This window comes from Rhodnius prolixus, unplaced genomic scaffold (assembly GCF_049639745.1).
Source record: "Rhodnius prolixus isolate KJV_2025 unplaced genomic scaffold, Rpr scaffold_8, whole genome shotgun sequence".
NCBI classification, from domain to species: domain Eukaryota; kingdom Metazoa; phylum Arthropoda; class Insecta; order Hemiptera; family Reduviidae; genus Rhodnius; species Rhodnius prolixus.
This window is the reverse complement of record NW_027411593.1, coordinates 19,219,616-19,231,854: the sequence shown is the minus strand read 5'-3', so window position 1 is coordinate 19,231,854 and position 12,239 is coordinate 19,219,616. Positions and strand designations below refer to the sequence as shown.

Sequence of the window (12,239 nt, the reverse complement as noted above, 5' to 3'; positions counted from 1 at the left end):
AATTTTGCGTAAAAAATGAAATAAAGTGTGTGAAATGTTAATAAAGGCATATGGTGAGTCTGCTATGAGTAAAACAAGGATTTACGAGTGGTATAAGCGTTTCCAAGATGGCCGCGAAAACGTTGAAGATGACGAACGACCTGGACGTCCAAGCACATCAACAACCGATGAAAACGTGAAAAAAGTGAAAGAAATGGTTATGAACGATCGCCGAATCACAATCAGAGAAGTCGCTGATGATGTTGCCATATCAATTGGCTCATGCCATGAAATTTTTTCGGATGTTTTGGGTATGAAACGTGTGGCAGCAAAATTTGTTCCAAAATTGTTGAATTTCGAACAAAAACAGCGGAGAATGGAAGTTGCTCAAGAGTCGCTCAATGAAGTCGACAACGATGCGGATCTACTGAAACGTGTTATAACAGGTGACGAAACATGGGTTTACGGATATGATGTCGAAACTAAGGCTCAATCGTCCCAGTGGAGGCATTCTGGATCGCCAAGACCGAAAAAGGCTCGACAAGTGCGGTCGAATGTGAAGGTTATGCTCACTGTGTTCTTCGATTTTAATGGCATAGTGCATCATGAATTCTTGCCACAAGGTCAAACAATCAATAAGGAGTACTACCTACAAGTTCAACGCCGTTTGCGTGAAGCAATCCGAAAAAAACGCCCGGATTTGTGGCAAAACAATTCATGGATTTTGCACCACGATAATGCACCTGCTCACACTTCATTGCTTGTTCGTGAATTTTTGGCCAAAAACAAAACTTTAACGATGCCCCAGCCTCCATATTCGCCAGACATGGCTCCATGTGACTTTTTTCTATTTCCAAACATAAAGAGAACATTAAAAGGCCGTCGTTTTACAAGCATAGATGACATTAAAAGCGAATCGCTGAAAGAGCTGAAAGCTATCACAATGATCGAGTTTCAGAAGTGTTTCGAGGATTGGAAAAATCGCTGGCACAAGTGTATTGTATGCGAAGGGGACTACTTTGAAGGCGACAATATTAATGTAGATGAATAAATAAATATTTTTTTCAAAAAACGAAAATTCCCGTTACTTTTTGAACACACCTCGTAGTTTTTCCTAGGGTGAACTAACCAAAGTGCCAATACTGTTAGTGGTTACTGTTTGGGCTGCAATAAAGCTTACCATGTTATAAGATTATGTTAAAAACATATAATATTAGGAAACATATATATGTATAATGTAAACTGTTGGTAGTAATAAATAAAATATGATGTTACACTATTACTAGGGTAGTGCACCAGTTTGAGAACAATATCCTTGTTAGAGAAAAGACCCAACTCGTAGTGGGATGATTGCAGGCTGCAGTTTGTCGGCTTAAGTGTAGTAGAGGAGCTTGTTAAAGCAATATCATAAATAATTCTTGGTAATGTAATGCGTTTTGGCGCAGTACTGTTCTCCATGTGCTGTTGGGATGTATGTTTGTACTATGGATTCTCTGGTTCCCCTTGCCGAGTGTGTGAATTGGTACCAAGATGACCCGCGAAGATATTTTCTCTTCTAGTACATTCCATAATTAATTACCTAGCTGAAATAATGCTAGCAAATTCCATACAATCACTACTATTTAGGTTAGGGATGGCCGCATGTGGCCCGCCTTAAATAATTTTATAGCCCACGAGTTTCTATCTAATTTTACAAAATTTGTTTATTATCTCCGAATGGAACTAATTGACTTACAATGTAATAATGAACTAGAACACCTTTTGGAAACATCAGAATCAAAAATAGTATTTGTAACATTTTTCTAATTTGAGAAATCTGGCACATAAAGTTGTGAGCGCATTTGGATCAACTTGCACTTGCTAATCGTTTTTTCGAAAATGAAATTTACCAAACATAAAACTATACTATAAACTACCCGAAAATATGTACATTTTATAGAACTAATTTACCTCTAAAATTGGACATAATATCCGCTTTCTACAATAGCTGAATTTTTGAAGGAGATATAAGGTGATAAAGTTTTTGACCTTTACATTTCCTTCATATTTCTAATTGCTGTATCTCCTGTCCTATTGATTTAATCTCTGCGAAAATATGGACAATTATAGTACTCATCTACCTCTTTGATTGTGCAGAATTCCCGCTTTCTAGCTGTATTTATGAAGGAGATATAAGGTGATAAAGTTTTGGAGTTTTACATTTCCTTCATATTTCTAATTGCTGTATCTCCTGTTCTATTGATTTAATCTCTGCGAAAATATGGACAATTATAGTACTCATCTACCTCTTTGATTGTGCAGAATTCCCACTTTCTAGCTGTATTTATGAAGGAGATATAAGGTGATAAAGTTTTGGAGTTTTACATTTCCTTCATATTTCTAATTGCTGTATCTCCTGTTCTATTGATTTAATCTCTGCGAAAATATGGACAATTATAGTACTCATCTACCTCTTTGATTGTGCAGAATTCCCGCTTTCTAGCTGTATTTATGAAGGAGATATAAGGTAATATATTTTTGGAGCTTTACATTTCCTTCATATATCGAATTGCTGTACCTCCTGTCCTATTGGTGTAATTTAGGATAATTATTTTATTAAAAGTCTAATGTGAATCCCTTACACTTTTTTACCCATAATACACAGTATAATTTGTGGATTTGATTAGTTTTTATGAGCTCGAACTGGAGAGGTTACAGTAAGAAAAATATGAAATATGTGCTTCCTCTTACTACCTTGCTACTTGCATGTTATGTCCGCCCGAAAATTAAAGACTAATCCACTTTTAAATGTGCAAAATAAAAAGCTATAATTATTAACAAAAAATGTAAATGTGGTTCCTATTTGTTTTTTTGCTTATGTAGAAAAATGAACCTTCTTATTTTTGTGTAATACGTACATTTCTGTGACAAGTTCATCTCTTCTTTCTATAAGCTAAGTAAGACAGGCAGTTGGGAAGTTTGCCAGGTGACAGCTGTGATGCGAGAGTTTCCAGCATCATCAGTTAGCCAAAATCTTTTTACCATTCCTCAGCTGACAGACAGTGAAAATTTATTATTTTATTTCCATGACTTTTTATCACTGTTCAATTTTAAGTAAAAAAAAATTAAAACTAAGATCAACGACTATGATTCTTAAGGAAAAATAGATAATTCCGTAATTGACTCATAGGGTCGAAAAATTATTAATTATATTGGAATGACCTCGTTTTTAACTTAAAAGAAACCTAAGAACTATTTATCAGTACATTTAAAAAAATGTATGGAAGAAATATGTCTAACCGCAATTAATAAATTTTCTTGAGATCTCTATTTAAATAATTTTTACAATGTGAAATGTGTAGCACATCTAGATATAGATGTCTCGCAGCCCTTTCTCCCTTCAAGAGAAAAATCGGTAATTAATCTTGATCGGAACTCACAGTTCCTCCCGAATTCTCCAAATCTTTTTTTTAACCTTCACTACATTCATTCAGAAAGACTGTTTGTAAGACAGTTTCATATTTTGAAATAAAATGGGCGTCCATTAAAGATTTCCCCTGACCCGGGCGCTGAAACTGTACATTTGTTATGATATAATAAATCTATATAGGTTACGTGCCAATTTGTAACTCAGAACTGACAACGGTCTTGTTTTTACAGGTGCTGAAGTGTGGTGTGAGGTTTGATAATGGACCTAGTGGAATACCGAGCAGTCTTCGAATTCCTTTACTTGAAAGGCCGCACACCAAAGGAGAGTCGATCGATGAGATGAAAGAGGTTGTTAATGGTGATAATTTCAAATCAAATGATGTAGTCAAGAACTAGCATCGTCAATTCAAATGTGAATGGACTACGGTGCAGTTTGATTTCCAGACTTACAGATTTTGGGACCAACACGGAGTAGTATAGTTGGATTTCTTAGCATAGGGTACCATGATCACTAGGGCATACTACGCTTTACTTGGGCGGCAATTGCGGGAGGCCATCAAAACCAAGAGACGTTGCTCATGCTCACTAAAGGTGAGTCCCAATTCGCAACTCACATGTTGCTTAAATGGAAGAATGCTTCTGTAACTTCGTAATTCTACAGGATCCCCCTTATTCACGAGACCTCGCATTATTGGACTTCCTTATTGGGCAAGCATTTTCCTGATGATGAATCTCTGATTTCCGAAGTCACAACGTAGTTTTTGGAGAATCCAGTCAACTTCTTTAAGTGAGTGTTTACAGTTGCTTAAAGAGATGAGAGCAATGGTATGTCCCTAGATGGCCAAGTTTCATTGCTCTCAGTGCACAGGAAGTGGTACAGGGTAAATCTTTAATGAACGCCCGTCGTAGCTTTCTACGCGACCATCAATAACTATACTTCCCAATAATGCATGCCTACCGAAGAAGCCTCCTTTCTCCTTAAAACATTAATTATTCAAAGAAATCTCAATTTCACAAAATTTATAACACTTCTACAGGGGGTTGGACAGAGAGTAAAAAAAAAATATTTAAAAACAGAAATAAGTTAAAATATGGAGCTAATAGGTCAACAATCTGGAGATGATTTCCTATGTAGTTGATCGATCGACCACCTGTAAGCAGCGCTACTACGATGATGTAGGGTAACTGGGGCTAATGTTGTATTCAGATTGTAAAATATCTGCACCAAATCTGCACCAAATGGCTTCACACTTCATTGGCCAAACTTCCTTCTGTAGTGATTATTATATTATGATTTATTTCAGTTATTATTCATTTAATATGGAACTTATTTACACCTGGTATTCAAGTAGACCTATCATTAATCAAATCTCATTGTAAAATATTTTTTCTTCTTCTTTTTTAGCAATGTACCTTGAGGTTATTATGTTCCGGCTGTACAATGTTTACAATCCATCCAAGATTGTATTACTCTAAAGAAAGCTTACAGATACTTATACACGCATGCAAATATATGTTACTTGCCTTCACGCCTTTAAATTACTCGCTTTCAAAACAAATAAATTCACATTGTACTCATAATTAACTCATTAAAATTTATATTCCTAAAATTGGTTGGGATTGAATACCTAACATTCCTATTGTATTCATGATCTTACCTACCAATAAATATTATTACAATTTATTTTCTTAAAAACAGGCGTATTAGACAAAACATTTTAAGGACTTGTGGATGTATGCGATTGGATGAAAAGAAATGAGGAAGTAATTAAAACGAATGAAAGCACCCAGGAAGTAAAATTTGATATTGTATTTTGTCCAGGCATCACTCGTTTATCCGATATGAACCTCTCTTGATTACCTGCTAGCACACCTGGAGGCAACTCACATATTAGAAATTTTATTGGCAGGTATTTTATTTTAACTTTTATTAAGGTTAATACTTTTTCTTATAGGTACATAGCAGACTTGTTTTATGAACTATTCTAGCAAAAAAACACAATTTTGTTTTAATGGCTACTTGTAAGGCTACTTGGGGGACATATTAATTTAAACTTATTAGAATTTTTGGTTTTAATTCTGAAAAATAAGGTATTCTAAATAATGGTTGGTTGCTGGTTCTGTTACAAATGAAACCAGAGTTTTTTTTTGTTTTCTTTGCAAGCCAAAAAGCAATTCTCTGCTTCAGCAGATGATTTAAAAATAAAATTAAAAAAATGGGGATACAAAATTTTGTTATAAGAAGGAATTCATTAATAATTGTCACTCAATCAATTGTAAAGATCGTTAAGAAAAGTGATTTTGTCTTAAAACTAAAAGTGGTCAACTCAAGTGATTGTTATATATTTTTATTGCTCACATTCCATACTTAAAGTTTTTTCTTTTATTTCTAAGTATTAATAATTTTCCAATTTCTGTTTAGCAAGGTCAAAGTTCCTTTCTGTGCTTTCTTACGTGAATTATGCAAACCCATGATGACAAACTACACTGTCAAGTCTGCTTGAAGAAGATTGGAAACAAAATAAATTAGGACCGCAAATGAACATTTTGTGCAGTTTTCCAGTCCTATGGGACACCTAACATGGTAGAAGATTATTTTGTTTAAAATAGTAAATCTAAATTTCTCTTCGAAAATTTTGTAATTTAGTTTTTCATCAAGAATCACTTAATGAGAACAGAATCATCATGCATACTAAGCCAATCATTTTTTCTTTTATTTTGTAAACTTCAAATCTATCAACTCTTGTTGCAACATTATCAGCATAAATTCACTACATTTTTTCTTATTTAGTTTTCGTTGATGTTATAATTTATAATTAAATTTTTCTTCTTCCAAAAATGAGTTAGAAACAATTTCTTTGTTTGTTTCAGTCTGATTCATTTCAGAATATTATTTTAAAAAAGATATTTTGCGTAGTTTAGTAGGTAGTAACCTAGAACATTGATTTGCAAGGAGTATTATTCCTTAGTCGATAATTTGAAAATGATTGCAATTCTCCTCAGTGAGGCCGAGCATTAAGTTTCTCCATGCTTTTAAATTATTATTCTAGTGCAGTAACGATGTAAGTGTTCTAACTATGTTATCTCAGTAATGATGTGTAATTTTGTCCTTCCTCTTCGATGATGGTAAAATAATTAGGTAAAGAGTGAATTAGTGAAAGAAAGGAGGGCTTAGTGATCCTAGTTAGATTGAGATACGATGCGAAAAGAAAGGTGTGATGACGTTGTCTGTGGTTAGTTGGATGCCGTCCCCTTTGGCTGGCAAGTGCGTGCAAATGGGAGTGAAGTGTCCCAAGGGTTGTCTGGTGAAGAACTTCTTGTCACCACTGATGACGATGTCGTTGGTGATGAAGGAGAAGAGGAGAGAAGGAGTAGAAGAAGAAGAAATGGTAACTCTGCTGCGAACGACCTAATGAACGATTGCAGTGTAAGACGTGAGTGGAAAGCTCTTTTCTATTTTCCTCTGTCCACTTCTTCACAATCACTAGAATTGAGTTTGTTTCCATTCCCCATTTGTCTAATGCTTGGACGTTCCATTTCTCTCTTTTCTCTTTGATTCTTTCAATAATTTTCAAAATTTTAGTTCGACTAATTTAGAACTTCTAAAAAGAATGAATAATTTGGATTTGATTCTGGAATTAGATTTACTAGAAAAACCTACCTCTTGCGAACGTAGAAGATTCCTTTTTATTCGCTCCCTGATTGTAAAAACTCCCATTTTATTGTCGGATTCGGAACGGTACAAAGTAGCATCGTAATTGAAAATATTGATGTACATTAGCTAATCGTATTTCTTATTTTAAATTCGCTTCAATCCGAAGCGGCACCACCCTATTGTTATTCACTAATATTATATTTGAACCTATTAAATTTATATTATTTACTATTGCTTGTTATATACATTAGTATTATTTACTTAATAGGCACGATGAGCCACAGGCTGACCATCTTTGTGGTACCTACCATTAGGCTATGGCTGTGACGGCTCACCGCTTCCTGCTTTAGAGCACGATATAAGTTAAAACAACTTGCCTGATTTGTTTTTAACAATACTTTACGTTACTGTATTCTAACTATATATGAACTTTAAAGCAGTTTTACGAGAAATGAGATCTAGAGGTTAATATTTCAAGACAGAAAGTATAGCTATAGGTGCCCACACCAACCCCTTCGCTGTGTGTAAGATGATTATGAAAGCATATCCTACTTTCGGTTCCTGTATTTCAGGGTATTTACTGACGAAATGCGAGATGAAGATGAAGGCAATAGAATTGAGAAAGGCTAAGTTTGGAATCCAAAATTCAGCCCTCTCAGGACTGAGACGGTCAGGCTAAGGCAAAGAAAAGAAAGCATCACACTTTAGATGGAAAATGTGGTTTTGTATTCAAATAGAATTTGGGAATTCTCTGCAATAAATAAAATAAGGATACTCTACCTAGAAATGGATTAATAGACGTGTTGAGATGTTTCTTGCAAGGCATACCTTAATTAAGGTCAAGAGATAAATATGCTCCACTGAATTAAAAAGAATGCAGTTGTCTGGCTATGTTTTGCGAATGCGGGACTTCAGCTGACCCACGAGATTCTTCCTCTCGTTAAAAGTTAAAAGGAATAGAGCTTGCAAGAGGTGGCTGGATAGGCTACTGAGGAAATTATAGGAAGGAGTTTGGGTGTCACAAAATATGTTCAGATTCGTTGAAGAAGAATTCGCCAAAGAGATAATTTTGAAAACTTATATCAGAAAAACTGGATGGAAATAATATCCATCTAGTCAAATGATTGACATGGAAACGTCATACTCGACTCAAAAGAATTGAACTGAATCACATTTACACAATATTAAAGAAAATATAAGACAAATGCTACAAACTTACTTGACAAAGGAAAACTGTACAGCTAGCTACAATATGGACTTATGGACTTGAACTGTACAGGACTGCTCAATCGTATTCAATCCTTACAATCCAAAATCCTACCACAGTCAATGCTCCCTGTCAACATCTATACATATTTAAAAATACCCAGAAATTACATAACAAACTTTCATTCAAATCCAAGCCCTATAAATCTCAACTCTTCCCACGAACGAAGGTCGCGCGACCATTTGATGAATACCCAACGACGGCTATGCTGAGAGACAGTAGCACCTCCCTAACTCCTTAAGGGCACTTCGTACGTCTGACATCACTGGAGGGCGCCGTTCACGAAATCAAGCTCAGGTTTAGCACCAGCGCATATATTTATGTCCATTTCATCCATTTTACAGCGAGCAAGCTGTAGTGTTGTAAAATTCTTTAATAAAGAAGTATAAAAAACAAATTAATATTTGCTTTTATTGCCAACAGTAATAGAGGAAATAATTTAGCTTTAAAACTTTTGTGCAACGTATTTTTTTTTTATAGAATGAATAATTGAAAATGTATTGGCATCACAAAATTGGTTAATAAATTTGAATAAATAAAAGGTAAAGCTTTTTCATTTTATTATTTAAATGCAAATTAGATTTGTTTTAATATAAAAGAAATAAATCGGTTGGCTGGTTGGCAATCACTTTTCCTTTTTTAATTCGCATATTTTTGCGCAGTACCGGAAAATTGGTGCTTAGGAAAAAATAGAGGAACTCTTGTGAATTAGTGAGAGAATTCGTGCTCTTTTAGATGGTGTTTTGGAAAACCAATTAGCCGTAATTGAGAGGGCTGCATTTTGAGTAGCCTGGGTTTTCATAATAGTGGGTAGTGATGGTGGTAGTGCAGAGAGAGGAGTGAAAAACCCTACGTCAGTAGTTGATGCTGCTGTTGCTGGACCAATCGTCCTGCTCTCAGGACCAGACTGAGTAGAGTTGCAGTAAGTACGTTAACCACCAGCACTTCAACTTTTGTTTTTACATGGCCAACCTTCCTTCTCCCCCGTAGTTGATCCATCCAACTCCTCTCTCTCTCTCTCTCTCTCTCTAGCCTCCAAACCTTCGCCCACTCAGACTCACTAATAGCTGGCACGGTCACTCCCGGAAAATTAACTTTGCGCGCTTACCAAACTTTCATGCAGCACTAATTACATAGGCAATCATCACTTTTCTGTGCTGTGTTCAACTGCACAATCAGGCTCTTTGCCTTGCTCGTCCCTCCTCTAGATTTTTTGACCAGATTGTTTAAGCTTGCAATACTCTACCACCCTTCTCACTCTGCACCAAACTTTTAAGGGAGAAAGCCTATTAAAAAGCTAGAATATTGATTCTCTTTTATTTCCTTACTCACACACATTGAGAAAAACAACTGCTTAACTACAAAAGTTTTTGTCTGTGTTTGATTCCATTTGTAGTTTACTCAGGGCCTATTTAAATTGTTTAATTTAATAGTTATTTTCCACCAAATGACGCTATTTAATTTAACAATGGTTACTCCCCTTTTTGCTGTAAGAGCAAGTATTGCAAAAAAAAACATGGCTCCGTTTTTGTTTTTATACTTCCATTGAACTCTTCTAGATCAGATTCCTCAGTAACAGGATTTTATAAAAATAATAGAACTACAAAAACATCGATAGAGCTTCTTTTTTTTTTTTTTATAGCAAAAGCCTAACAACTGAAAAAGCAGAGTTTTACTCCTGAATTATCACTTCCGCTGTGGGTTGTAGAATAGGGCAACACAGTGTCTTCTGCTTATCGTAAGAGGCGTCTAAATGGGGCAACTAACCGTAATACCTGTAATCCTCCTCTTTTCCACCATTCTTTGCCCATCCAATCACCCATTCCTTGAGCCTCTTCTCTTGGGGGTCGGGATGTGCCCCGTGCTCGTGGCTTCCCTTGCGGGTGAGTCCTATGATGGAGGGTGTACAACTTAAAAACTGGGTTCTACTCAACTCGCTCCCAGGCCGCCGGTCAGTACACTGGCCCGGGTCGGAGTAGCCTTCATTCGGCGCATAATCTCGTCCCGCGGTGATAGTTACGGATTATGGATTACCAGGATTAGGGACCGGCCGCAGTCAGAAACTTTGATACATAAAGTCTTTTTTCTGAATATTCTTTCTTTTTTTCCGGCGCGTGGACAGCTTGGTCATTAGCACCGATTCTAAATATATATTTTTGTTTTGTTTTATGATTTAAGGCACGTCAACATCTAAGGTGATTGGCGCCCAGAGCTTTTTTCAGTGCACTGCCTCTCGTTACAGACAATACTGTCCATCACCGGACAGTGAGCTGTAAGAAGCTCCTAGGAAGAGAAAATCTAAGTGTCAGCAGCTGGATTCTGAATATTATTATTATTTTTTCCAAATTTTGATTCTAGTAATGTATTAAATGACACTCACTGTTCATGTTCCAGGGCTAAAGAATTCCCTAATATCTTAGAGTGCAGGATCCAAGACCATGAGCTTGGTTGATGTTCTTTTACAAAACATTAGAAACGTTTTCGGCACTCATTTGTAGTTTTCTGATACTAGGACAGCTTCCCAAAATTCACTTAATCACTGCTCAAAACGTGTTCAAAATAAAAGTTTTCCATGTATATGTGCATGTGCTATTATTATAATTGCAAGGTTAAAGAAAATGGAGCAACAGTTTTCGAGAAAATTCTGGAAATTGAGAAATATGACCCATGAAGTCTCAGATTTGCCTGAAACTAGCATTATTCTCTTCATGTGGTTTTTTGATCATTAACATAGTGTTTGCGTAGGCGGCCAAAAAGCAATTTTTCTGATGGGACACTTATAAAGGATTATAAAATCTAAAAGTACTAGATAGGATTATAAAGGATTATAAAAGTGTTATAAAAACTAAAAGAACTACAAAATTCTAAGCAAGTGGTAGTGATAGTTCCAGAATCAGCCCAAAAATAAGTTATCCTGGGAAATAATAGAAATTTATAGAAAACTGTATAATAAGTTTTTTAAAAAAAGAAAAAGGCAGAGCTTTTAAGTAAATGAGTTTTTTATAAAATCAAAATATCGGCCGAAGGACCTATAATTCTTACGTCTCGGCAGTTATGATGGTATCCGATCGCGGAATGCTTGTCTCTGTTTTATGATTTTTTCCAGATTTTTTTCATTTACAAGATATCCTTATTACGCAAACCCATATTAACAAATTGTTCGCTAAAGAATAGTTTTTCCATTCGTGTAAAGTCGAAACCTATTATGTTTTTCTATAAATTATTTTATTCTATTATCTTTTTACTTTATTTAAGAATTTTTCAAACTGTTCAGCAAATACAGCAAGTAAAAAAGAATGAATCTACAATAAGTGGGAACGTTGACTTAGCGACAGCTGGCTTGATTTCTTGAACGGCGGCCATCCACTGATTACAGCCGTAATAGATCCTTAAGGCGTTATGGAGTACTGACTTTATGGACAGTAAATTCTTAATTTCGAAAATTGGTCATTCACTACAGTATAAAAAAGTGAAATTTCTTTGTAGTTAGGGGGAAAAAAGAATATATTAATCTATGAAAAGTTTAAAACAAGAGGGTATTCTAGTAATTAGGCACCTAATTTACTGTAAATAATATTACTTTTTAACATATTATTTTACGACTCAATAGAAATAAAACTAACCGTATTAATAACCTTAAATGCTTGCATTCTGTAAATGTAATTTTGGTGAAGGCTTTTTCTAGAAGTAAAATTTATTCTGTAAGCTTTACAAGAATCATCCACCCAAGAATTTAATGTCACTTTTAGGAATTAGATAAGTGTACTAAGGAAGGAAACGATAGAAAATTGGTAAGCGAAGAGGTCTTGTCGCTGGTGAAGGGGATGGTGAATGAATTTTCGTTAGAGGGTAGATTTTGGCAATTCAGTAAGGGTGATAGCATATTGCTGTGTTTTGGGAGTGAGTGAAGAGCCGGAGGGAATTTAAGGG

The 12,239-nt window shown here is 35.3% G+C and overlaps 1 long non-coding RNA gene across 5 annotated transcripts in view; it reads left to right on the top strand.

Annotated features, from left to right (window-relative positions):
* Window positions 1-12,239, top strand: part of LOC141450991 (uncharacterized) — a 62,724-nt gene that overhangs the window by 18,572 nt on the left and 31,913 nt on the right. For 4 of the 5 annotated variants that reach the window (XR_012456483.1, XR_012456484.1, XR_012456480.1 and 1 more), the window contains exons 4-6: window positions 3,619-3,735; window positions 5,087-5,297; window positions 5,810-5,971. This is a non-coding gene — a long non-coding RNA (uncharacterized lncRNA). The remainder of the gene's footprint in view (window positions 1-3,618; window positions 3,736-5,086; window positions 5,298-5,809; window positions 5,972-12,239) is intronic. The other variant, XR_012456482.1, reaches the window with a different exon arrangement.